This window comes from Prionailurus viverrinus, chromosome B4 (genome assembly GCF_022837055.1).
Source record: "Prionailurus viverrinus isolate Anna chromosome B4, UM_Priviv_1.0, whole genome shotgun sequence".
NCBI lineage: Eukaryota > Metazoa > Chordata > Mammalia > Carnivora > Felidae > Prionailurus > Prionailurus viverrinus.
In genome coordinates, this window is record NC_062567.1 from 65,445,536 (window position 1) to 65,472,377 (window position 26,842).

General features: G+C 36.1%; 1 protein-coding gene across 2 annotated transcripts in view; it reads left to right on the top strand.

Moving 5' to 3' along the window:
* Window positions 1-26,842, top strand: part of CNTN1 (contactin 1) — a 366,494-nt gene that overhangs the window by 69,329 nt on the left and 270,323 nt on the right. For both annotated transcript variants that reach the window (XM_047868302.1, XM_047868304.1), the window contains exon 2: window positions 14,957-15,004. The gene's annotated coding sequence lies outside the window, so the exon portion shown is untranslated. The remainder of the gene's footprint in view (window positions 1-14,956; window positions 15,005-26,842) is intronic.

The following is a 26,842-nucleotide window of genomic DNA, read 5'->3' on the forward strand; positions in this document are numbered from 1 at the left end:
TTGTATTACACAGTTTACTCAAGTTAATTATATAGTTTATGAAAAACCTTATGGTGCCAAAATATATCATATTTTTATGCCTTAAATGAGCCCTCTTCCTTGAGAATACATATGTGTGTGTGTGTGTGTGTGTGTGTGTGTGTGTGTGTATAAATAATCTGAGTGATACTCAAAATAATTAACTACAGAACAAGTCCTGTATCTATACTTATATATGTATCTATGTCTATTTATCCATATGTATGTGTTAGTACAAGCTTTCAGTAATTGATCTTCTATAGTCAAATGCGCATAACACATTACCCCATGGCTGTATCGTCTCTTTTAAAGCTTAATATAATGTAGTCACCATATCTTGACACTCTGATATTCATGTCTATATAAAGTAACTCCTTTAAAAAATTTAAGTCCGTGAAAATTAATACCTGAATTTAAGAAAACTGAATTTCAGACTTCCATAAAGCAAACTGCTGATAAAACACTCTATGTAAGTCTGTAGCCTATTTCCTTTTGAAACTGACTGGCTTGGCACTTTCCATTTGAAAAAAAAAATAGCAGTATGGTTAAGTGCACTTAATTTTTACTTTTATGTTCATCCCTTGGAACAGTGATGATTCACTTATTTTTCCACCCTCTCAAATGCTTAAAAGCTAGATTTAAAAAAACAAGAATAGATGTATACACCTGGAAAAGAATTTATTTTACATAGTACAGCATTTTTTTTTACTTTCAAAGAGTTAAATTTGTGACGTTGTGCAAGGATTTCATTTAAAAGACCATTGTAGTAACCTGGGGAATAGCATGGGCCAAGTTGTTAACCATGGAAATGGTGACAAGTGGTCAGATTTTAGACTTGTTTTGGGGTAGAATCAGGGCTTACATCACAGGTCTGACATCTGTGTTATCACACAAAGTCCTTTGCTCAGAAGAGCCCATGCTTGGTTTTGTGCTCTGCTGTTATCATCTTGAAACTATTTTTCCTGTCTTTCTGGAGATACACTTGACATATAACATTATGTAACTTTAAGGTGTCCCATGTGATGATTTAATGCACATATATATTGTGAAATGATGTCCACAATAAAGTCAACACCTCTGTTACTTAAAAAGAGTGTATGCTATTGTGCACAGTAGGAAGCAACAGGGATTTAGAAAACCAAAAACAAAACCCAAATGAAAAAACAAAACAAAACAAAAGATGTTTGCTTTGTGATAGTGTTCGGAACTCTTTACTTAAAAAAAAAAAAAAGGTATTTTTTTCCTGACCTCTGCTCTGTTCATGTTGCTATTCTAAGTACTTTGTGGCAGGTATTTGACACAGATCTCCGTTCTTAAGACACAAATTGTACACCAAAGGTAGAATACAGTTTCAAACCAATGTATCAGCAGATATTAGGTTACGTGATTTATAATTTATATGTAATTATCAGAAACATGTGTTAATAAACATGTGTTAATATTGGACACAGGATTCTAGATAGGGTCCTGATCAAATACAGTCTTCATAGCACCTGTTTTTAGCAGCACACTTCATATCTTCCTTCCCTAAAATTTAAGCTTAATTGTAACAAAGATGTGTTTGACTTGTTCCTGTTGGTTATCACTGTATTTGCAATATCCAGAAGCATCTGGCATATAGAACGAGCTCAGTAATTTTCTGTTAATGATTTTTATTATCCTTAACATAACTTTTTAATTCTGTGGTTACTGATGCAATAAAACCTATCTCATTAGTATTGACTCATATTCAACATTATCAATTCAGATTTCCAGATTTCTGTTTTTTCCTTCCTTGTTCAAAATCGTGACTTCCCCATCCTATATGAATGTGACTGGAAACTAGTAGTTGATGCTAATTTACAAAAGGTAGCGAGACTCTTATGAGCAAAAACAGAATTGCAGACCAAAAAGATTGTAACACAAGTCACTTGACTGATGTCTGTGGGCTGAGTTGATCAGTGAAAAGAGAGGAGTAGAAAACAACTTGGACTTGGGATAATGTCTTTCAAAACCATATCTAAAAGTGGTCTTTCAAAACCATATCTAATGGAAGAAGCCTCACATTTGAAAGAGTTGCTTGAAAGATTCCCAAGCAGTATGGGCTTTGTGTGGTTGGAATGGAACTCTAAGGAGGCGGTAATAGTTACTGTGTCAGGAGAATTTCAAAGACCAAAATTCATTTTTGGATGATTAAGGGAAGCAATGGATCTGTCAGTAGTTTTATCAACCCTGAGAATATTTGCAATTTCACAAGACAACACATAGTTGAACAATGATTACAGAAAATACCTTTGAGGCGGTAATAGTCTCCTTTCATGGAGGAAAACACTAATGGTGATCGTCAACTCCTGTGAGAATTTTAACAGACAAATAAACTAAAGGTGATAAAGTCATTGCTTTGAAAAAGTACTTCACCTCGTCCCAGCCAGTCTAATTTCATGAATGCTTATAGAAATCACACATTTAAATCTTGTCTCAAAATGTAATTGAATTATTCTTTATTTTTTCATTATGATAAAAACATTTAAATTAGATTTATATTCTTCCACTTTTAAGTTTTTTTACCTTTCTTTAGCTTTTTAAAAAAATCAATGTTTACTAAAATTTTGAGAAAGAAATTAGAGTAAGTCTTATGTATTTCTTTCTAATGTTTAATAAGAAAGTGGTTATTTTTCTTTGTCCGTTCTATGGAGGAGAGATTTGTTTTAATAACTACCTACTGTAGTTGAAAGAGAGCTAACATATTCAAATCAAGGGTTCAATTAAATGGTTTTAAAAATATAATATATACTTCTTTAGGTAGATTTCCTTATCTAAATCTGTTAACGTGAGAAAATTTAAGAACATTTCTTTTAATGTTTATTTATTTTTGAGAGAGAGACTGAGCACAAGTGGGGGAAGCGCAGAGAGAGAGAGAGAGGGAGACACAGAATCTGAAGTAGGATCCAGGCTCCAAGCTGTCAACACAGAGCCTGATGCCTGATGTGAGGCTTGAACTCATGAGTCATGAGATCATGACTTGAACCGAAGTTGGGCACTCAATCGACTGAGCCCCCCATTCGCCCCATGAAGAAGTTTTTAGATATGAGGTTTAATTACTTAGAAGCTTGGGTAGTTAAGATTTAGCTTTATGATTCTTTTTTTCTGTTACATTTTTGAATATAAAATAAGTATACAATTTCCCTTACATCTCTGTAAGTCTGATAACCTGATGAGGGGTAACATATATAGGTATGTTACGAAGAAACCGTGGTTAATCTTCATTTTTGTACTGTTTGCTTTTTACTTAATTGAAGAGCCTTTTCTCTCAATTTAGGTAAGGCATAAACATGCTGTAAGTCTAGAAATCATTCTGAAAGAAAGTGTGCAGATATCTAAATTTGTGAATTTCACAAATGACTACAGAAAGAGATAGATCATTGTATGATGTTTGTTATTTGTAGGCACCAGTAAGTTTTCACAACCCAAGATTGAGGTTAAACACAAAGAACTAACACAATGACTACTTTGCATGGTATTAAATTGCCTTGGGATGTATGACCAAAAACAAGCAAGTGAACAAATTAAAGGAAACCTTAGAGATCAATATGAGGCAAAATGTACCAGAAGTAATATATTACTGCATAGTTACTCTATGAGTCAATTATAGATCTAGATAGATTCTTAATGTTATGAAACAAAAGCTTACTTGATTCATAGAATGTGGCTCATTAATTATCTATTGTAAAGACTACAAAAGTGACTATTTAAGCCATTTGTCTCATTCCACATGATAAGCTGTAATGTTATTGCAGCACACCGCACTGGTGTTTCTGTATTATTTTGTTTTGTATTTCTATTCTCATCATGATTAGGTTCTGAGTTCTTGCAGCATTCTAAAACAAGACTAAGCATTCTTATGCTTATGTCCATTATTTGACGTGTAAGACTAAAGCCTCTGTAAATATACTAAAACTCATTGAATTTTATACTTAAAATGGGTCAGTATTATGGCATGCAAATTATATCTCAATAAAGCTATATCTCAATAAAGCTGCTTAGAAAAAAAGAGAACCAGGACAGGATTTTATTTTCGCATCCACTAGTGATTTGTGACTTGGGATTTTTGGGTCTTCTGTGAAATACAGTGGTGTCAATGATTTATCCCCTGTTTTTATATTTTTCAACTTCAAAAATTTCGAATGAGCTTCTGGTTTTTTTTTTTAAAGAAAAAATCTTTTTCCTTTCTTCCTCCTTTTCTGCCTTCTAAATTTTAGATTAAAAAAATAGCCTGCGCCCTCTGTTTCTTTTTCTTTTTTTCTTTAAATGTTTATTTTTGAGAGAGGGAGTGTGTGCACAGGTAGGGAAGGGGCAGAGAGAGAGAGAGAGAGAGAGAGACAGAGAGAGAGAATCCCAAGCAGGCTCCATGCTCAGCCCAGAGCCCGATCTCACAACTGCAAGATCATGACCTGAGCTGAAATCAAGAGGGACACTTAACTGAGTCACCCAGGCGCCCCTGCATACTCTCCTTCCACCTCTTTATCCCTATTCTAGCCCCTTCCTTTACTATTGGATTGAGACTGACTTTACAGAATTCACCAGTTACTCTTGAACTGCGAGCTGAAGTGATTTCTGCACAGTTCTCATCTTCCTGGAACTCCTTGAAGCAGGAGACATTCCTAAAAATCTCTTTTCACAGGGCACCTGGGTGGCTCAGGTCAGTTAAGTTTCCGACTCTTGATTCAGGCTCAGGTCCTGGTCTCACATTTCATGGGCTGGAGCCTGCATCAGCCTCCGTGCTGACAGTGCAGAGTCTGCTTGTGATTCTTTCCCTCTCTCTTCTCGCTGCCTCTGTCTGTCTGTCTGTCTGTCTCAAAAATAAATAAATAAACTTAAAAAAACTAAAAAAAAAACCCAGAATCTCTTTTCATTAACACATGTTTTGTTTTGGCTTCAGTGATCCTGTTTTTAACTTGTTATATCCATTCTCTGATCACACTTTAACTTTCTTTCTGTTTTTTGGCTCATCTTGTAGATCCCACCGCTGCTAGTCCTAGATTCTTCCCATGTATGTTCTCTCATTTTCTTGGCCTTAGCTCTTACACCTCTATGGAAATGACACCCATATCCCTGACTCTAGCCCTGGCCACTCTCTTAGCTTTGGGTACATATATTCCATTCCTCTATGACTTCTCCATCATCTGCATGCTTTGAACCTTAAAAATAAGTCATTTTCCTTCTCTCCCAAGACTCTATCTCCCAATCTTAATATTATGTTTATATATCCAGTCAATCATGCTGTAATGTTCAGAGTATCTTTAATTCTGCTCTCCTTTTTCATCCTCTATATCCGTTTTCATAGTAATAAGCTATTCCCAGGACTTAAAGGCTGGGAAGAGGCTGATGTTACATATACAGTCTAGGAACACAGACTTCCCTCAAGACCTTACTCTTTGTAACCTTCCAGGTGGCCATCCTGGTACAGATTTCCTTTAGTATAGTGTAAAAGAACAAGGTCATAGGACTGAAGCTATCATATATGGCACATTGCTGTGAATTACAAAAGGTTGCTTATAAAATATATATTCTTTTATCAGAAAAATTTTCCTAATACTGATTTTGTAAGACATATGAAATTTATTGTTGCCTGTGGAAAATTTCTACAATAAGCATACCTATGTCATCTGTGCCCTTATGTGTTGTAAGAGGTCCATAACTTGCACAATCATACAGAGTAGCTCTAAGTATAGGGCTACATTGTTCAGATCCTGGCCTTAGAGTTTAGTAGCTATATAACCTTGGTAATTTACTTAGTCACTTTAAATTACAGATTCATGACCTATAAAAGGTGACTAATAACATTATCTCTTTCAGAGGTTCTAGAAGGGTAAAATAGGAAAAAAAAGGGTACAAGGGTAATTTAGGAAAAAATATATATATAATTAGAAAGTTCAAATTTACCTACAGATGTTCTCAGTCTACTGCTTCAGAGGCACAAATCATTAAACATGCCAGATTGTGAAATTCTTTACACTGAAGAGGAGATGAAACTACTGTTGTTTTTAACAGCTCACCCTATGTCATTGAAAATTTTGTCTTTGAGAATATTTCATTTAAGGACATTGTAAAAGAGCTAGAGGAGCAGTTGCCCTATTTTTCCAATGAGTAAATGTGTAGCTCAGAACCTAATGTTTCTACTTGAATGTTGCTGCGAGCTATTGGGACAAAACAATGAGAAGGCTTTTAAGGTACTACAAGAAAATGTCTTGACTTCATCATTTCCAACTTATGATTATATTTTATTTTTCTCCTATTTCAGGGTCAGCAAACTACAGGCCAGGGGCCACATCGAGCCCATGTATGGTTTTTGTAAATAAAGTTTTGTGGGGACACAGCTACCCACATTCATTTATGTGTTGTCTTGCCTGCTTTCCCACTGCAATGGTAGAGTCGTGTAGTTGTCACAGAGACCTGTTCGTCCACAAGCATAAAATATTTACCATCTGGCCCTTACATATAGAGTTTGCTGACCCCTGCCTTTTGATAGTTTTAAAATATTGCTTCAGTCAAACGTCCATTTTGCTCAATTCTACACGTAGAAAAAGAAAGATTGGATTGATCTGGAGTCTAGTGGGTCTTACTCTTTCCTCCAGAGTATCTTTTACTGATGAACAGTGGAAACCTAGGTGCATTGTGCTGCCTTAAAAGCATTCAGTTCCTTAGGTTTTACGAAAAATAAAACAAGACAAATGAAAAAACTCTAAGGCAGAATAACCTGTTCCTTTTCCCCAGACTACTGGCATTATCTAGAAAATGCTTCTTATACGAAATAAATATTTAATAAATACCTTTTCCCTTCTTTTGACATTAAAAAGCGATAGTAGGGAAAAGCCCGCTTAATATCAATGAACATCTATTTGATGACACAGTGAGTGACTTAGTTCACTGTTGAAAACAAATTTGGATTGAAACTTGGGGAATTCTGTTAGTACCTGTCTTGTTCATTAAAGCAAGTGGTTGAAACCATGCCTTTCACATGGGAAAATAATCTCTATTTTGCAAGATTTCTAATATAATAATGTATGTTAAAAACTTGATAAATGAGTATTTCTCAATTAATAGCTATTTTTATTTTAAAGATTAAGTTCATTATTTAAAATATATCAAATTATTTCAATTTGCCCTTCAAAAAGTCTACTTAATACTCAATTTCCTGTTTTTTTCCAATTACTTAATACCTTCTGTGTATTCTTATTCTTTAAAATGAATAAAAATGTAACCTTCCTCACCTTTTTTTACCTCCCACTTGAAAGAATTCTACAAAGAAGATTTATAATTTAGAACCATTTTTTTAATGTTTATTTATTTTTGAGAGAGAGAGAGAGAGAGAGAGAGAGCGCGAGCAGTGGAGGGGCAGAGAGAAAGGGAGACACAGAATCTGAAGCAGACTCCAGGCTCTGAGCTGTCAACATAGAACCTGACATGGGTCTTGAACTCGTGAACTGTGAGATCATGACCTGAGCTGAAGCTGGATGCTGAACCAACTGAACCACCCAGGTGCCCCTAGAAGATTTATAATTTAAAAGCTAGTTTTTAATAACTTTTGTGTGGTGTCATTTGGATGTGTCGATACACCTAAAGTTATAGTTGGTTATGAAGCCCAAGAATATCTACTAAGCCTTAAGAAATTTACTTCTTTGTCAAGCTTTCCAATGTCCTAAACCCATGGTTATGGATTGGGCCTTAACTGTAAGTACATTCTCCAAGAAGTTTGCTGTCGCTTAAGACATTCTTTGTAATGTGTTTTAGAGTCAAGTCATGAAAGTTAAATATTCTACTTTAACTGTGAAGCAGTTAAGAAATATTTGGGGATCCAATATAGAAAATTCCCAAAGTTAAGTGAAAATTGGAGCAGAAGGGAAATCCCTTTTTAAAAGAAGAAATTGATTTTTAAAAATATCATTTCCACTGATACCAAAATAGAGCTACAATCAAAGTACAACAGGATATATTTTCATATACAAGCATAGTTCAAAGCCATCTAGTTCTGGTTTCTGCTCCTATCACAGTTATGAGGACTCATTTTTGCTGGAAATCTAAGTATCTATAGAGTAAGTGTAGTTTGGGGGCAAATATAAGGGTTTTAAAGTTAGAATGTAGTCTGGATTCCTAAAATCTTCAGGACAATGTATCTTTCTTTTGAAAAGATACTTCAGACCAAAGTATAGTTTGTTGTTGTTCTTGTTTGTTTTTGTTTTTGTTTTGTTTTTTAATATTCTATTATAGGTCCTGTGAAGCTTAAAATTACCTAGTCTGGAGACTATAGTTTATCAGTACAGGGTTAAGGAAGAGATGTTTATACTCTTATTATACCAGGATCACTGCTCACCAAAACAAACAGCATATGCATGTGTACTAGAACTTGAAGTAATTGAAGCCAGCATGAAGTATTTATATACAGTAAGTGTAGTCTGAGAGGAACATACTTTGGGGAAAATTATAAGAAGTTAGGGTTGGAAAAGACAATCATGAGGAGCCACTCATCTCACAGTTTGTGGAAGGTGGAAATACTGGAGAAGTTTCAGACTTGTTGTGTGCACAACCCAGTTGGGAAGAGGCATATCAATCAACTGAATGATTAGACTTTGAAGTTTAAGGCCATTAGGGATTTGGAATATTAGAGATGAAAATTCTGAAGCATCAGCCAAGAATTTATTGAGTTGGCAATTCTGTGGGAAACTACAATACGATTCTAGGATATCTGACATATGAAGTAAAATTTGAGATGTTTTCTGATACTTGTCTTTTGTATCTTCATAGAGATATAAAAGTGTGGTGTTTTCCTTTTTGTTTTGAGAAACAAAGGATCAAGCCTCATTTTAAGGTTCATCTCCAAATTCCATGAATCAAAAGAGAAGACCTTAAAATAGGAGCTCTATTCAAGCTTCTTGTTTTGGTTAGGGGTTCAGGGCTCATAGAGTAGGAAGATGTGATCTATTTCCTGGAATTGATCACACCAATGGGTAGATTTTCTTTTTTTAATGTTTTAATTTAAATTCTACTTAGTTAACGTGCAGTGTAATATTAGTTTCTGGTGTACAATATAGTGATTTAGTATTTCCACACAACACCTGGCGCTCATCATGACACGTGTGCTCCTTAATCCCCATCACCTTTTTAACCACCCCCCCCCCCACCTCTCTTCTGGTAACCATCAGTTTGTTCTCTGTAGTTACAGGCCCGGGGGTTCCTGGGTGGCTCAGTCTGTTGAGTGCCCAACTTTGGCTCAAGTCATGATCTCATGGCTCATGGGTCCGAGCCCTAGGTTGGGCTTTGTGCTGACAGCACAGAGCCTGGTCTGGATTCTCTCTCTCCCTCTCTCTGCATCCCGTCCCCTTGCATTCTCTCCCTGTCTCTCAAAAATAAACATTTTTTTTAAAGAGTCTGTTTCTTGGTTTGCCTCACTTTCCCTTTTTTTTTCCCATTTTCTCATTTGTTTTGTTTCTTGAATTCCACATGAGTGAAAAAATTGTCTTTTTAAAAGAATTTTTATACCAGGATGATAAAAGGCTCTCATTTATTAAGGTGGCATGACTCATTAATTAATCAAACTTTGTCTTAGACTAGAAAGTAATAATGTGCTCACTAGTAACATTACCTCTGTTAGTAAGAGCTGTCTCATTCATAAACAACTAAAAGTAGGAGCCAAATAAATGATACTAAGTTGGATGTAAAACAAATTCAAGATCCTTAAACTGTAAGTGAACAGCACAAGCAATGTTAATCTTGGGATGTAAGCAATGATTGTATCAGGCCTCCTAAACCATCTGTGCATGAGTAAAGTGTTAGGAGCAGGTGAATTCACAACCATATCTGGGAAAAATGGCTTCAGATGAGACAAAAGGAAGAAAAATTTCACCTAAGCCACCAGAAGACATAATGACTCTGCCCTCCTGCACTCGTATCTCTAACATTGCACATCTTAAAATTTTTTTTAAGTTTACTTTTTGAGAGAGAGAGAAAGAGAGAGAGAGAGTACAATCAGGGAAGGAGTAGAGAGAGAGAGACAGAGACAGACAGAGGATCTGAAGCAGCCTCTGTGCTGAGAGCAGAGAGCCTGATGCAGGGCTCGGACTCAAACTGTGAGATGACCTGAGCTGAAGTCGGACACTTAATCTACTGAGCTACCCAGGGACCCCAGCACATCTGTCTTGATCATTCAAAATAGAAAATGTAAATCTCAGTTCAGGTTGAGCCATTGAACATGACCCTGTTCCTATGTTGACTATGTGTCAGAGATCCTTGGACAAACTCTCCTTTCCTTTCCTAAGGGTTTCATTGGAGATAAGTATACCCAACCCCTCCCCCCACCACCCTGCCATATATAAGAATAACAGTGTCATTTATTTTTTTTTATTTATTTTAAAAAAAATTTAACGTTTTATTTATTTTTGAGACAGAGAGAGACAGAGCATGAACAGGGGAGGGGCAGAGAGAGAGGTAGACACAAAATCGGAAGCAGGCTCCAGGCTCTGAGCCATCAGCCCAGAGCCCGACATGGGGCTCGAACTCACGGACCGCGAGATCGTGACCTGAGCTGAAGTCGGACGCTTAACCGACTGAGCCACCCAGGTGCCCCAACAGTGTAGTTTAAATCTTGTTATTTCGTTATCTTATATGGGATAAGGGGAGAATTGTCCTTGTTCTGCCTCCCATGAAATTAGTCACCAAAGTGAAATACTGGTGCCAGAGAATCCAAAAGCAGCATCATTGGGTGAATATAGCAGCATAAAAAGCCATAAATTTAATCGCCTCTGTGTGTACCCTTTGTCTTCTCAATTGTACTCTATTACAGTCAAAATGGATCTTTATTGATTTAGTTAATGCCTCTTTATATTTTGGCATCTGCATCTGATTTCATATTTTCTTAGGAGAAAAAAAATAACTTCCCCTTAGAGTGGCTATATAAATGATCAAAATAAATGAATGAGTTTTAGAAATCGAATGCTCTCTTTTCTGTCCTCTTTCTATTGCTTTTCAGCAGTCATCTCATGAGATTAAATGGTATGTAGAATATTACTTGGGTGCAATCTTGCCTTGTCACAAGAAATTGTCAATCCTCGAAGTTCAATTTTGTGACAGAATATTTTAGTTGATTAACTTGTCAGGTCTGCTGTAAATAACAAAATATACTGAGTTCTTAAGGAGAGGTTTATAATGCTCCTGCATGAAAATATTGAATAGTAAAAATATGTCTGGAAAACATATTTTTTTTCTCCCCAACTCATCACATGATTTCCTCCCTTAATTAAACACACACGCACACAAACACACACACACACACACACACACACACACACACACACACACACACACACGGAGTTCGAAAATGCCAACTCTGCTTTTTTAATTGACCAGAGGAAAAGCCAGTGTTACCTTCCTGCATCTTACTGAATCCACCGAACGCTCTCCAGTCCTCATCTGGTTTGCTGTCTGTAGTGCTGCACACTTTTACTCAGTCTCCTTCCTTGCACATATCTTCTCCTTTGCTTCCATAATGTCATACTCCCTTGGATTTGCCTGATTTCTTGGTTTCTCTACAATCTCCTTTGCTGGTTCGTTTTCCTCTGCCCATTCCTTAAATGTCTGCATTTGCTTCAGGGCTCTGTTGTTACTAGTCTCTCCTCTCATTTTCCCACCTCTTCTACCTTCTGAGGTGTAGCTAAGTCTTTAACAGCCCAGGTCATGTAAACCAACTACTCAGATTTTATCATGTGCGTTAGTTTTCTATGCTGCGTAACAAATAATACAAACTTTATGGCTTAAGACAGACCTCATTTAGTATTTTACAGTTCGCTGGGTCAGAAGTCTGGGTGGGTTTCAATTGGGTCCTCTGCTCAGGGTCTCACAGCCTGAACTCAAGCTGTTAGCTAGGACTGAGGGCTCATCTGAGGCTTGAGGTCTCTTCTGAGCTCACTGGTGTTGGCAGAATTTAATTTGTTGTGGCTATAGGGCTGAATTCCCCATTTTCTTGATGGCTGTTTGCCAAGGGCAGTTCTTAGCTCTTGGAAGCTGATTGCAATGCTCTGCCATGTGGCCCCCTGCATATGTCCTCTCACGCTTTTAATCTCTGGTGGCAGGGAGGACCTCATTTCCTCTGAAGGGATCGACTGATGAGGCCAGGCCCACAAAGCTCTCCCTTTTGGTTTTGATTAACTCAGAGTCAACTCATTAATAACTAAATCATGAGAATTATATCCCATCACATTTACAGGTTCTGCCCTACACAGGACAGGACATTGTACAAAGTGTGAACATCATGAGTTGGGCATGTTGGAGGCCATCTTAGAATTCTGCCTGCTATACCCTAGTTCTGCCATTTACTAAGTCTGTGAATTTGGGCAAATTCTATAATTTCTTTGTGCCTTGGTTTTCTCATCTTTAAAATGGGATGATAAACAGAGTACTCTTTATGGGGTTATTGTGAGGATTAACTGGATTGAAACATGCGAAACAGAACAGTGACTGATACATAGTAAGAGTCTGCAAAAATTCTGTTATCATTGGGGTGCCTGGGTGCCTCAGTCAGTTGAGCATCTGACTTTGGCTTAGGTCATGATCTCATAGTTCATGAGTTCAAGCCCCTGTGTCGGGCTCTGTGCTGACAGCTCAGAACCTGGAGCCTGCTTCAGATTCTCTCTCTCTCTCTCTCTCTCTCTCTCTCTCTCTCTGCCCATCCCTCACTCACACTCTGTCTCTTTCTCTCTCTCAAAAATAAATAAACATTAAAAAAATGGAGACACCTGGTTGGCTCAGTCGGTTGAGTGCCCAACTCTTGGTTTTGGCTCAGGTCATGATCTCTCAGTTTCGTGAGTTCAAGCCCTGCATTGGGCTCTGTGCTGACAGCTTGGAGCCTACTTGGGATTCTCTCTCTCCATCTTTCTTTGCCCCTCTCATGCTCACACTATCTCTGTCTCTCTCAAAATATAAATGAATAAACTTGAAAAAATTCAGTTATCATTATTACTCTATTTTCTCCCCATCCACTCTCATGGCATCAGTGTTACTGATATTCCTATGACTTCCAAATTTATGTCTCCAGTCAAGATCTCTGAGCTTTAGACACTTAAAATATCCTAATTCATATCTACACTTGTATATCTGATAAGCAATCTAAGTACAATTTGCCTAAATCTAAGCACATGATTTCACTTGCAAACCTGATCCTGGCTAGTAATTCTTATCACAGTAAATAGTACTCCTTCATGAAGTTCTATACACTCCCCAAATTCTTCATATTTTCCTACTATGCATTCATTCAAAAAACATTTTTTTGGAGTATCTACTGTGTGCAAAGTATTGTGGCAGAGGATATAATGGTCAATAAAAATTGAGGTCTCTACCTCATGTAGTTTACAATCAAGTGAGAGAGACAGATTATAATCTATCGCTCCAAACTTATTAAAACAAACCAATTTTATCAATGTATTTTGCAAATATTCTAGTCCAAGGCACTGTCTTTCTTTCCTGAACTAGAGCAATAGCCTTTCAACTGGGTTTCTACGTTCACTCATCCTCTACTTTCTCTTTCCTCACCAGAGCTACCATCTTCAAGATCACACTACCACACTCCTGTGTGTAAACCTTGCAGTGGCCTCCTGTAGTCTGTAAGATAGAAACTCATCTTCCTCATAGCCTGCTATGGCCCTGCATGACCTCGCCAGCTTTATGCACCCCTACACACTGTTCCATTCCTGTTTCTGCTTTAACAGCCTTCTTCCTGCTTCTCAACACTGCCACACTTGTCCTGCCTCAGCACCTTGCACCTGCCTGTCCTTCTAAAATGGGCATTCTCTCCTTCTTGACAACTCTATCTTTACCTGGTAACTCTCAGCTCAAATTTTATCCTTCTCCTTTATCCTCCCAGTTTACTAAGTGAGGATCCCCACTGGAGTCAAGGTACTTTATGAGTCTTCTTCATGACATTTAATGTGGTACATAGTTATGTATGAAGTTGAGTCATTACCTGATTAATATCTGCTGTCATTCTTGGAGAGGGGTGTTTGATGCAAGATCTAAAAGATGAGCTTCAGCCATATGTAGAGCTAGGTTTTACACCTATGTTTTGTTTATGAGGGAATATGACATGGGCTGCATTTTAAATGGAAAGGCTATTCTCACAATGTGTATTTGATGGGACAAGTTTTCTACCTCTGTGTCTATTCAGCCCAGCTTACCCTAACAGTATTTGAGAGGAAACATTTGTGGTTATGAGGGGTACTAAAGACCTGGACAAGAATGTGAAAATATTCTGTAAACTGTAAGACTTAACACAGAATTTTTATTGCATTTACTGTTGTTAATATCACCGAAGTATCAGTTTATCCAAAACCTGAGCTATGTTTAATTTAATCCATTTGATTTTACCCATATATTTGGTTTCCTCTGTGAAATGTTTTAGATTTACCTGTTTTTTCCCCTTAAGTTTGTGTGTATGTGTACGTATTAGTGTACTATCAATATGTATACATACATATGTAATGTGCACACACAAACACAGTATATACAATGTGGGTATGGTGTATATACAGGCTTCTCTAAAATATATTCCAATCTAGTGTTCAGTATCATAAAATGGGACCAGCTCAGCAGCTATTACCCTGTTTTATTTAAAATGTTTATTTTTAGTTCAATTTAATGATGGTGAATAACAGGATATTTGGACTCTGAGCCATCAATAGGCTTTGCAAACAATGAAAAAATCAAATCCCTTTAACTTAAAAGTGCTTACTGATTTTATAAATGTATTTTGCAAATATGCTAAAATTTTACTGTGATGGTGAAAGCAACAAACAAAAGCTTGTAGAGGATTAAAATGCAACTTTTTTTTGTAGAAAATGTTAAAAATCATTGCTCAAGTAGCAATACCTTTGTCTTCAAGCTAATTGACTATAATTTCATAATTATTGATTTGTAGATATCCAATTTGGATCATTTCTGAAGCTGAATTCAGAACAATCTTAAGGTAAGGTGTTTACTTAGAGAAAGAGATTGTGTGTGTGTGTGTGTGTGTGTGTGTGTGTGTTACAGAATAAAAAAATCTGATATTGAAAATGATACTGATTCCATTTTAACTTATAATATTTCTCAACTTAAAAAATATATCAAAACATATGATAAATGTCCTCTAAGTATCCTTTCTGCAAATGCCCATATGAGCAAATCACTGAAAATATACAAAACAATTAGAGTACAATTAATACTAAATAGTGTAATGCTCAATGTTGCTGAGTTAATAGATGTTGGAATGAGCTATCAGATGTGGGCTGAATAATAGGGACGTATCATGGAATTAATAGTAATAACAGTAACAATAACACCAACAGCAATAATAATACTATTTACTTATCATTATAATCCAGTCTACTAAATACTTTATAAAAATGCTTTATGTCATACAATCTTTACAAATTTCTGAAGCCAAAGTATTATTATTCTCATTATTATTGTTAATATCATTTTATAATCAGAAACCCGAGGCATGTCTAGAGTCATGTAGCTGGTGAGTGGCATGGTTACCAGCTGAGGTCTATACCACAGCAAGTTTTGGTTTCCTACCACTATATAAACTGCCTGGGGAAGGTAAGAGTTAAGCAGCATGTTGTGAACTTTGGATTCAGAAGAGAATGAGAAGGGAAGTTTTTGCAGTATGAAGGCCACTTAACAAAAATGTGAAAGGTGATCTAGATATTCCCTGTGCTTGAGTGACAAGTTGGAATGAAGAAAATTTGAGGAAAATGTAATGAAAATTGTGTAGCCAGAGCAGATGGAGCTTATGGACATATTTTGGTGGATAAATACCGAGTGTTCCAGTTTCATCTTTATTGCCCTCTACCCGAAAACTACTAATCTGGATTTTTGCTATTATAGTTGAGTACAGTAATCTACAATCTGGTCAGGGTAGCCAGTTAAAAAAAAATCAATTAGCAATAAAATACTAGAATTAGGAAGGATCATTGAAAATTACGTAGTCCTGTTAAAGCATGAAATGGCAGCCTACTCCTGATAGAGGCGTTAGAAACAGAGAGGCATGCTATTACCAAAAGACACGAAAGTAAACAAATATTACAGGTCTTCATGGTAGATTAGATAAAAGGAATAAAGGGGAATGAAGAGCAGAGATGGTTTCAAGTTTATTATAGCAAAAAAGAAAAACTACAAAACTGATGAAAGGGAAATATTTTGAGACAACAGAGTAAGTTTGATTTTTCTTTCTTGCATCCAAAATGTCAATGGAGCCCCATATTCATATATCCTATAGGACACAGAAAATTACATGAAGAAAACAGGTGAAGATTGGGTTCTAATATCATTAAATGTATTTTTTAAGAGGCTGTAGAGTGGATGATAACTGTGGAAGGATTAGTATAAAAATAGAAGCACATGGGCTGATTTTTTTCTTTAGTTTTCATTTTCTTTTTAAATTTTTAAAAAGTTTTTAATTTTAATTCCAGCATAGTTAATATACAATGTTATGTTAGTTTCAGCTGTATAATATAGTGATTCAACAATTCTATATAGTACTCTGTGCTCATCATGATAGGTGTACTCTTAATCCCCATCACCTATTTCACCCATTCCCCTACCACCTCTCCTCTGGTAACCATCAGTTTGTTCTCTAGCTAAGAGAACAATACTTAAGGAGTGTTTCTTGATTTGTCTCGCTCTCTTTTTTTCCTTTGCTAGTTTGTTTTATTTCTTTAATTTTGCATATGAGTGAAATCATGTGATATTTGTCTTTCTCTGACTTATTTTGCTTACTCTCTAACTCTTTCCATGTCATTGCAAATGGCAAGATTCCATTCTTTTTCATGGCTGAATAATATTCCATTATATGTATATCCTGCCTCCTCTTATCCACTTATCTATTGTTTGACACAGGGTTGCTTCCCTAATTTGGCTATTGCAAATAATAATACAATAAACAGAGGGGTGCATGTATCCCTTTGTATTAGTAGTTTTGTATTTTTTTGGTAAATATCCAGTAATACAATTACTAGACCATAGGGTAGTTTTATTTTTAACTTGTTAGGGAACCTCCATAATCTTTTCTACAGTGGTTGCATCAGTTTGCATTTCCACCAACAGTGAATGAGAGTTCCTTTTTCTCCACATCTTTGCAAACACTTGTTATTTCTTGTGTTTTTAATTTGAGCCATTCTGAGAGGTGTTAGGTAATATCCCATTGTAGTTTTGATTTGTATTTCCCTGATGATGAATGATATTGAGCATCTTTTCATGTGTCTGTTGGCCATCTGTATGTCTTCTTTGGAGAAATATCTGTTTGTGTCTCCTGCCCATTTTTATTTGGATTATTTGGTTTTTGGGTATTGGGTTGTGTATGTTCTGTATATATTTTGGATACTAACCCTCTGTCGGATATGTCATTTGCAAATATCTTCTCCCATTCCATAAGTTACCTTTTAGTTTTGTTGATTGTTTCCTTTGTTGTGCAGATGCTTTTTATTTTGATGTAATTCCAATAGTTGATTTTTGCCTTTATTTCCCTTGCCTCAGGAGACCTCTAGAAAGAAGTTGCTATGGCTGATGTCAGAAAAATTACCACCTGTGCCCTTTTCTAGGATTTTTATGGGCTCAGGTCTCACATTTAGGTCTTTAATCCATTTTGAACTTATTTTTGTGTATGATGTAAGAAAGTAAAGTGGTCCAATTTCATTCTTTTGCTTGTATGTAGATGTCCAGATTTTCCACTACCATTTGTTGAAGAGACTTTCTCCCATTATGTATTTTTTCCTCCTTTATCAAAGGTTAATTGACCATATAACTGTGGATTTATTTCTGGGTTTTCTTTTCTGTTCCATGGATATATGTGTCTATTTTTGTGCCAGTACCATGCTGTTTTGTTTGCTACAGATTTGTAATATAATTTGAATTCTGGAATTGTGATGACTCCAGTTTTGTTTTTCTTTTTCTTGACTTTGACTATTCAGGGTCTTTTGTGGTTCCGTTCAAATTTTATGATTCTTCAAGTCCTGTGAAAAATGCTGTTTGTATAGGGATTGCATTATATTTGTAGGTTGCTTTGGGTGGCATAAACATTTTAACAACATTTGCTCTTCCTCCATGTGCATGGAATGTCTTTCCATTTCTTTGTATTGTCTTCTGTTTCTTTCATCAGTGTTTTATAGTTTTCAGAGTACAAGTCTGTCACCTCTTTGGTTAAGTTTATTCCTCAGTATTTTATTCTTTCTGGTGTAATTGTAAATGGTATTGTTTTCTTGATTTCTCTTTCTATTGTTTCATTATTAGTGTATAGGAGTGTAAACGATTTCTGTACATTGATTTTGTATCCTGTAACTTTACTGAATTCATTTGTCAGTTCTAGAATTTTTTTTTTGGTGGAATCTTCAGGTTTTCTATATGTAGTATTATGTCATCTGCAAATAGTGAAAGTTTTACCTCTCCCTTACCAATTTGGATGCCTTTTGGGGGCTGATATTCTAAACACCATTTTCAGTTGAACATTTAAAAAATAAAATACAACTATGTAATGCTGAAAAATGCATGTGAGATAATGCAACCTGATAATAGTCCGACCTTCTATGCCTAATTCTAAACTTATAAACTTTTTGTTTGTTTGGGATTTCTTTGGCAATATAATGTTGATTTTTTTAACTAGGTAAATGCAAATTACTTAAAACTCAACTCTGGAAAACATTTATTTTAAATGCTGACAATATTGATTGCCTTTCATTGAGTATTATCTTGTTAATTATGCTTCAGGTAAAATACAATTTAAAATCACTTTTATTTCAGAATGAAAACATCCATTGTGTAATGAAATATGTGAATTAGACGATAAACAGGAAGAGAAAGAACGAGAACAAGCTCAACCTAGGCTACAAGTTAATTCATTTGGAGTGAAGTCTGATTAAGGCTGGCTTACAATACTATAATATTTTTTATAATACCATAACTGTTTTTTCCTAGGATTAGTAAAAAAAGGACAAGTTGAAATGATATGTACTACAGAATTATAAACTTCTTACATTTTACTAACCATTTTCACTCATAGGTTAAATTCATCAAATATTAATTCAGGACCTAAATTTAGTGTTAAATTCTGGGTCTACCACATTTTCAATAGATACAGTTCCTCTTTTCAAGATGCTCAGAGTCTAGTTTAAAAAAAAAACAAATATGTAAACAAGTTATTATAGTATAGTGTAATTCCTTGCCATAGAAGCAAAAGGATAGGATTACTTCTGATTCAGTGGATCAGGACTGCTCATAAATATCAGCAAGGGAATGTGGAGCTTCATAAGCCTGAAAGAAGATATACTTCTGAAATTTGGATTTAAGCTTAATCATGTTTTAGAAAACTCTAATGTTAGTGCAAAAACTAACAGTAGGCTTTGAATTTCTTAGAATTTGATTCTCAAAGACTGTGATTTTTTTTTTTTTTGTTTTGATTGCAGTCTGGAGGAGAGTCTTCATATAATGGACCATCTATTTTTAGCAAGTAGGGATTTAACATGTGAAACATATTGCCTGCGATTTGCTACTGATTTTCCTTGACAGCCTTACTATCAAGAATGTTACTTGTTAAATGCATTAAGAAGCTGACTGGGAAAGCTATCACTTTGTTAACAGTTTTACTTAAGTAATAAAACCTTTGTTATATAAGCAATGGGATGTATTATTTCAATTTATAAAAATAAAGTTGGATAGGTTTTAAAAAATAGGGAGACAGTTCCTTTTCTGGCAGTTGTTAAATGAAAAACTGTAAAAATATAACTACGAAACCCTTCTTTTAAAATGCTTTTCTGAGATGGTAGGAAAGTAAAGACTCTAAAGAGGATAAAAACAAAGCAAAAGCAGCAACCCTCAGAGGAAAGCAAGACCAAAGCTGGGGAGACAAGGTGAAGTCTAGGGCTAGTCCAAGTTGGAGTGTGATAGATGGTTTCTCAGGAAACCAGGATCCTCAAGGAAAACGGTAAGAGTAAGGATGCACAAGAAACCCACCACTGAGAAGGTGCATCCAAAAATTGCCTATCTAGACTTTGACACTGAGTGAAGTGACACAGATTTGCCCTTAGAATTCAGAACTTTTGGTCAGCGTTCACTGGGATTTGGTGGCAGATTCACTGGTGTGATCCAACATATTTCATCCAATAATTTAGAATGTTTCTGGATTCACAATTGGTGGGAGGAAGCAAAAGAAATAATTTGCCACACGAATCTAAATTCAACATTTTCAAGATAAATTTCTAGAGAAATTAGTTAACAAGTCAAAACTACAAAACATAAAGAATAAAATGGATTTAAAAGAAGGCTGGAAAAAGCCATGACAGAAGATACAGTTTTAAAAGGTATATTATGCTACAATGAGCAGATTTGGAAGAAAAATATGTTTAATACTGTATTAATTTTCTATTGTTTCCATACCAAATCACCACACACTAAGTGTCATAACACACACAGATTTATCAGGTTACATTTCTATAGATCAGAAGTCTAAAACGAGTGTCACCAGATACAAAGTATATAGCCAGGATGCATTTCATTCTAGAAGCTCCAGAGGAGAATTGAATTGGTTTCCTGTTCACTTGGCTTCCTGGCAGAATTCAGTTCCTTGTGGTTGTAGGACTGAGCTCCTTGTTTTGTTGCTGGCTCTAAATTGAGGATTTCTCCTAGCTTCCAGTTGTTATCTCATGCCTTGCATTGGTCCCACCTCCCCTGTTTGTTTTTTTTTTTCCAAAGCCAGCAACAGCAGGTTGAGATCTTCTCACATCCTATCACTCTGACCCCTTTCAGTTCAAGTTGGCAGTATCTTTGGTTGTATAAAATTCTCTAGAACTCTGTGGGTGTTCCGTGGATGGAAGGATTCTATGGAGGATTCACCCTATTAGACAAGAGCCTCACCAACAGATCTTAACAAGAAAATCTCTTCACTATTTTTGGCTTTGGCTGAGATGGCTGAGGGTGTCTATGATCACTTCCTGAATCTCTTTAAAGAGTCTTTTTTTGCTACAGAATACTTTGCTCTCTTGGTTTTTCTGAAGAATATTAGAAAACTAATCACTTAGTTTTAAATAAAAATTGCATTAAAATAATCTTTTCATTTTAGCATCTTTGCATATTTGGGATACAGATAGGTTAAGAATTTCCAAAATCCTCAAGCCCTGGTTCCTTTTTGTTTAACAGCTTCTCCTTCTATTTATCTCTCTCCCCTCGCATTTTACTCTAAAGAGAAAAAAAAATCAGCCTGCACCTTCAACATTTTGCTTGGAAATCTTTTCAGCTAAATAATCAAATTTATTGCTTACAAGTTCTGCTTTCCACATAACTGCATGACACAGTTTTGTACCACTATGGAAAAAATTCCTTTCGTCTGGTTTCCAATAACATGTTTTCATTTCCTTCTGAGCCTTCAACCAGCAGCATGCTTAAAACCTACATTTCTGTTTAGTCTGTTCATGACCATTTATGTTTTCTTCTGAGAAAATATAGAATTTCTCTGTAATGCTTGCACTTCCTTCTGAGCCCTTGTGGACAGTCTTTAAAGCCCTTCTTTCTGCTAACAGTCTATTCAAATAAATGTCAGCTTCCTCCCCCCACCTGCCATGCTTCTCAGAATTCTTCTAACCTGTGCCTGCTGCCTGATATCAAAAATCAGTGCCACAGTTTTAGATATTTGTTACAGCAACACCTCACTCCTGATACTGAAATCCATATTATTTTTCTACCGCTGCTAACAAATGACTACAAACTTAATGGTTTAAAACAACACAAATTTATTATTTTACAGTTTTCTAGATTAGAAGTCCACTATAGTTCTCAATGGATTCAAACTTAAGAGTGGCAGAAATATATTCCTTTCTGGAGGCTCTATGGGAGTATTAGTTTCCTGCTCATTCAAATTCCTGACCGAGTTCAAATCCTTATGACTGTAAGGACTGGGTCCCATTTTATTGATGATTATAAGCTGAAGTTTGTTCTTGGCTTCTAGGGGCTGCTGCATTTCTTGGCTCATGCACCCATCCTTACCTTTCAAAAGCCAACAACAGTGGGCTGAGTCCTTTGCGCTTTTCATCTCTCTGACCAATATTTCTGCCTTCCTCTTCTGCTTTTAAGAACTCATGTGATTAGACTGGGACAATCCGGACTTTTAGGATAATCTTACCATCTCAAGTAAGCTTACACTGATTACATCTTCAAAGTCCCATTTGCCATGTAAAATAATATACTCACAGATTCCGAGGACTAGATCACAGGCATCCGGTGGGGGGGTGGGGCGTGGGGAAGGGGGATATTATTCCAACTATCAAAAGTATATTTATTTTTTTTAATTTTTTTTTAACGTTTTTATTTATTTTGGGGACAGAGAGAGACAGAGCATGAACGGGGAAGGGGCAGAGAGAGAGGGAGACACAGAATCGGAAACAGGCTCCAGGCTCTGAGCCATCAGTCCAGAGCCCGAGGCGGGGCTCGAACTCCCAGACCACGAGATCGTGACCTGGCTGAAGTCGGACGCTTAACCGACTGCGCCACCCAGGCGCCTCCAAAAGTATATTTAAAGAAATGTTTGTGGGGTGCCTGGGTGGCTCAGTCTGTTAAGCGTCCGACTTCGGCTCAGGTCATGATCTCACGGTCCGTGAGTTCGAGCCCCGCGTCGGGCTCTGTGCTGACAGCTCAGAGCCTGGAGCCTGCTTCCAATTCTGTGTCTCCCTCTCTCTCTTATCCTCCCCCGTTCAGGCTCTGTCTCTCTCTGTCTCAAAAATAAATAAACATTAAAAAAAATTAAAAAAAAAGAAATGTTTGAAAATATGAGCAAGAAACTAGAGAGTGTAAAATGAGAAGTAATTTTGGAAAAGAATCTAATAGAAACATGTTATTACCAAAACTATAAACTTAACAGTTTAGTAGGACTGACCCAGCTAAAGAGAGAATTAGTGATCATCCAAAGAAATGGCTATCAAAGAGAGAAACATTATAGGGAGAAAACAAAAAGGTAGAATTTACCAGAGAGAAAATAGACCATGGAATGGATGATGAGCAGAATAAAGATATAATGTATGTAATTGGTATTCTCAATGGAGAAAATAGAAACAAGGAAAAGGAGATATTTGAAGAAGCAATTGCAGAGAATTTTCTAGAATTGTTGAAAAATACTTAATTGTCATATCCTGAAAGTCCAAGGAAACTGAAAGAGCATAAATTACAAGAAAATTACATCTGAACACATAAAAATTAAACCACAAAATCCCAACAATAAAGAAGAATTGGCAGGAGTTAGAAAAACAACTGCTAAAGGAAGGGCAGTTAGGTTAATGATTGACTTCTAAATAGCTAAAATGCAAGCCAGAACTTTTGGGATATGGGATCTATTTAGAAGATTCCCTTTCTCTGGGAACAGCTTCTACCTCATTCTACCTACTTTTATCTTCCAGTTATATGTTATTGTGAAGGCCTTCTTTGCATTTCTTCACTCAGCTCTTATTTATTTTCATTTTTTTAAATGTTTATTTATTTTTGAGAGAGAAAGACAGAGTGCAAGCAGGGGAGGGGAAGAGAGATAGAAGGAGACCTAGAATCCAAAGCAGGCTCCAGGCTCTGAGCTGTCAGCACAGATCCTGACGTGGGGTTTGAACTCACAAATTGAGATCATGACCTGAGTCGAAGTTGGCTGCTTAACCTGGTTGGCCACCCAGGCACCCCTCTTCACTCAACTTTTAAATACTGTGTAACATTTCCAATATCTAACAAATATGAGCATAAATAAATGTGTGATATTTTTAACTACCCATTAATTCAACAGATATCCATTATCAGCTCACTGTGATGCTCCCTATACCCCAGATTCTACTCTAGGCACTAGGGATATTAAAAAAAAAAAATCTATCCTTCTGTCGTAGTATCTATTTATATCAATTTTTTTATCAATTATAAGTTATGAGTATAGCCATACCATTATTATTACTTGTAAGGTGACTTCTCTCATTTGTCATTTAAAATCCTTTACATTTTTATAACTTTTAATTTTTTTTTAATGTTTTTATTTATTTTTGAGACAGAGAGAGACAGAATATGAGCAGGGGAGGGGCAGAGAGAAAGGGAGACACAGAATCCAAAGTAGGCTCCAGGCTCTGAGCCGTCAGCACAGAGCCCGACGCGGGGCTCCAACCCACGGACCGTGAAATCATGACCTGAGCCGAAGCCAGATGCTTAACCGACTGAGCCACCCAGGCGCCCCTATAACTTTTATGCTAGATGATTTTTCAACAATTCTGTGGACTCTCCCTAAATGCTACAGTTCAGTAGGACTTAGTGGCTATCATCAATGAAAAGTAATTTGTTTAGCACCAAATTTGTGCTCACTATTCTGTTTGGCATTTTTTGAACACTGGGAAAAGTTGTAGAGCTCTAGTGTATCTCTCAGTGTCATTAAAGCCTATTTATTGTAGTACATCTTGGCAGACTCTCCTTATTGTTATTTCTGTTAACACATCTGAATTATTTTGGATGTTTAATAACTTGAGTTCCTCATCAATTATATTAGAATGAATTATAGAATACATATTAAAAGCTATTGCTTTATTTTTCAAGCATGACTAATGTAGGAAAATCTCATGACTTTCTATTCCATTTCATCAGAACAAGAACTCCTTATTCAATAAAAGGAAATCCAAGACGACACAGGGGATTTAGTGTCTGAGATTCGATGAAGAATAAAATAAAATGACTGTAACTTTTCATAATGAAAACATAAGCTTTATTTTCTTTCTGAGTTGCACAGTGCCATTTATCTGGAGTTTAAGAAAACATTTTACTAATTATTAGTGAATAATTATTTACTGGGTCTTACTAGATATATAGTTATATCTGGAAAATCCATAATTTCTTATGACATTTCTTTTGTAGAGGGCAAAATATTAGTGTCAAACAGAATTCATTTCAATCCTAGCTTTGCAATAATAGCTATGATACCTCAAAGTATATATCTTCTCTGAAATTTTATATCACCATAATAAAACAAACAAACAAAAAAGTGGACATCAAATGCAGTCATGTCTCTTTTATTTATTTATTTTTTTTTTTATATAACTCTAAGTTGGCATGCCTGTATTAGCAGGAAGCCCAATGTCTGCATCTTGAGGTCCTTTCCACACCCACTTCCATTGCCCAAGATTCCCAGAGGACTATTCCATCAAATATGGGCTGCCCTGCTTCCAAATCCCAAGCAGAAAGAACAAAGTACATCTGCTGCTTTCTGTCCCTACACACAGAGATGCTATGGAAAACTGGTTCCCCGGCTCAGTCCAGCTGATGATTTTGCACCGCTACTGGGATGTCCTGCCCGAAACAAATTTCTGCACTCTCTTGGGCTTCATAATTCCATCTGTCAGCTAGAAGAAGCTCAGGCATTGTTCCTGTAATGTCCACTGTCATACCATGTCCAGGAAAGGAGAAAGTTTGCCAGCCTCAGCCTTTCCTCAGGAATATCTAAACCGTGGTTCTAAGCTTGGGTCAGGGCCATGTTCTCCCTCACCTCATGGTGATCTCTTTGAGGGTCCTGGTATCCTTTCCTGCCCCCAACCTCAAACAGGAACAGGAATCCTTCAAAGAGGTTCCAATAACGTTAAGTCACAAAAGGATCGTTCCCCAACCCTAAATAACCTCTTGGAAAGTCTATTCAGTGACCCTCTCATAGAGGAGTGAGCCATAATTTAGCAGATCATGAAAGGTCCTATTGTTAACTTCTCAAGGGAAATAAGTATCTACTAGGGACAAATAAAATGGCTCTTTAAAAAGTTCTTTCTAGATGATTTTTTAAGTTCACTAGAGAAGCTTCTCTTCCTTTTAGGTTCTGCCTCATGAGTTATGTCATGAGAATTAATGAGGTGACATATAAAGCACCTATCAGTACCCACTACATAGTAGAGGCGTTAATACATTTTAATTTACTCCTTTGTTTGTATTCTTAAATTTTAGTCTAAACCTTTATTGTTATTTTCTTTTTTCATATATATATGAAAAAATAAAATTATTTATATATATATATATATATATATATATATATATATATATATATATATCCCAAATGAGATTACAAAACATTTAAGGGAAAAGAATTATATCTTGTGCATCTTTAAAATTGTTTTTTTTAAATTTTTGTTTATTTTTGAGAGAGAGACAGAAAGTGAGCAGGGGAGGGCCAGAAAGATGGAGACAGAGAATCTGAAGCAGGCTCCAGGCTCTGAGCTGTCAGCACAGAGCCGGCCACGGGGCTCAAACCCATGAACTGTGAGATCATGAGCTGAGCCGAAGTCAGATGCTTAACTCACTGAGCCCCCCAAGTGCCCCATATCTTGTGAATCTTTAAAACCTCCATAGATTATTCAGCACAATGCCCTATAAATATCAATTGCTATGTAATTATTGATTTAGTGATTACTTTGAGATTGATTTTTCCATATGTAGATAACATAATCAGCTTTTTAAATTTCCTGGTATGATTTTCTGCTGTCATACTTATGTTATTATTCTGAGCAGAAACTTGGCAATGAAGGGAGATGAAATTCTAATCCATATATTTGCATTTTGATTACTGAATCACCTGTCAATAACACTTAAATTGCTTAGAAATTATCACGAACACTTGAAATGATGGAGTTCTTTCTCAGAAATGGTGAGACAAGAATATATTTGTATGTATTGCAGTGGAAAGAATCTAAAAAAACTTAAATTTGAATTTTAGATCTCCACTGACACCTGTAAGAGTATAGGCAAGCCATTTAATTGCTCCTCATGTGACAAAATGGGGTGGCAATTAAAAGAT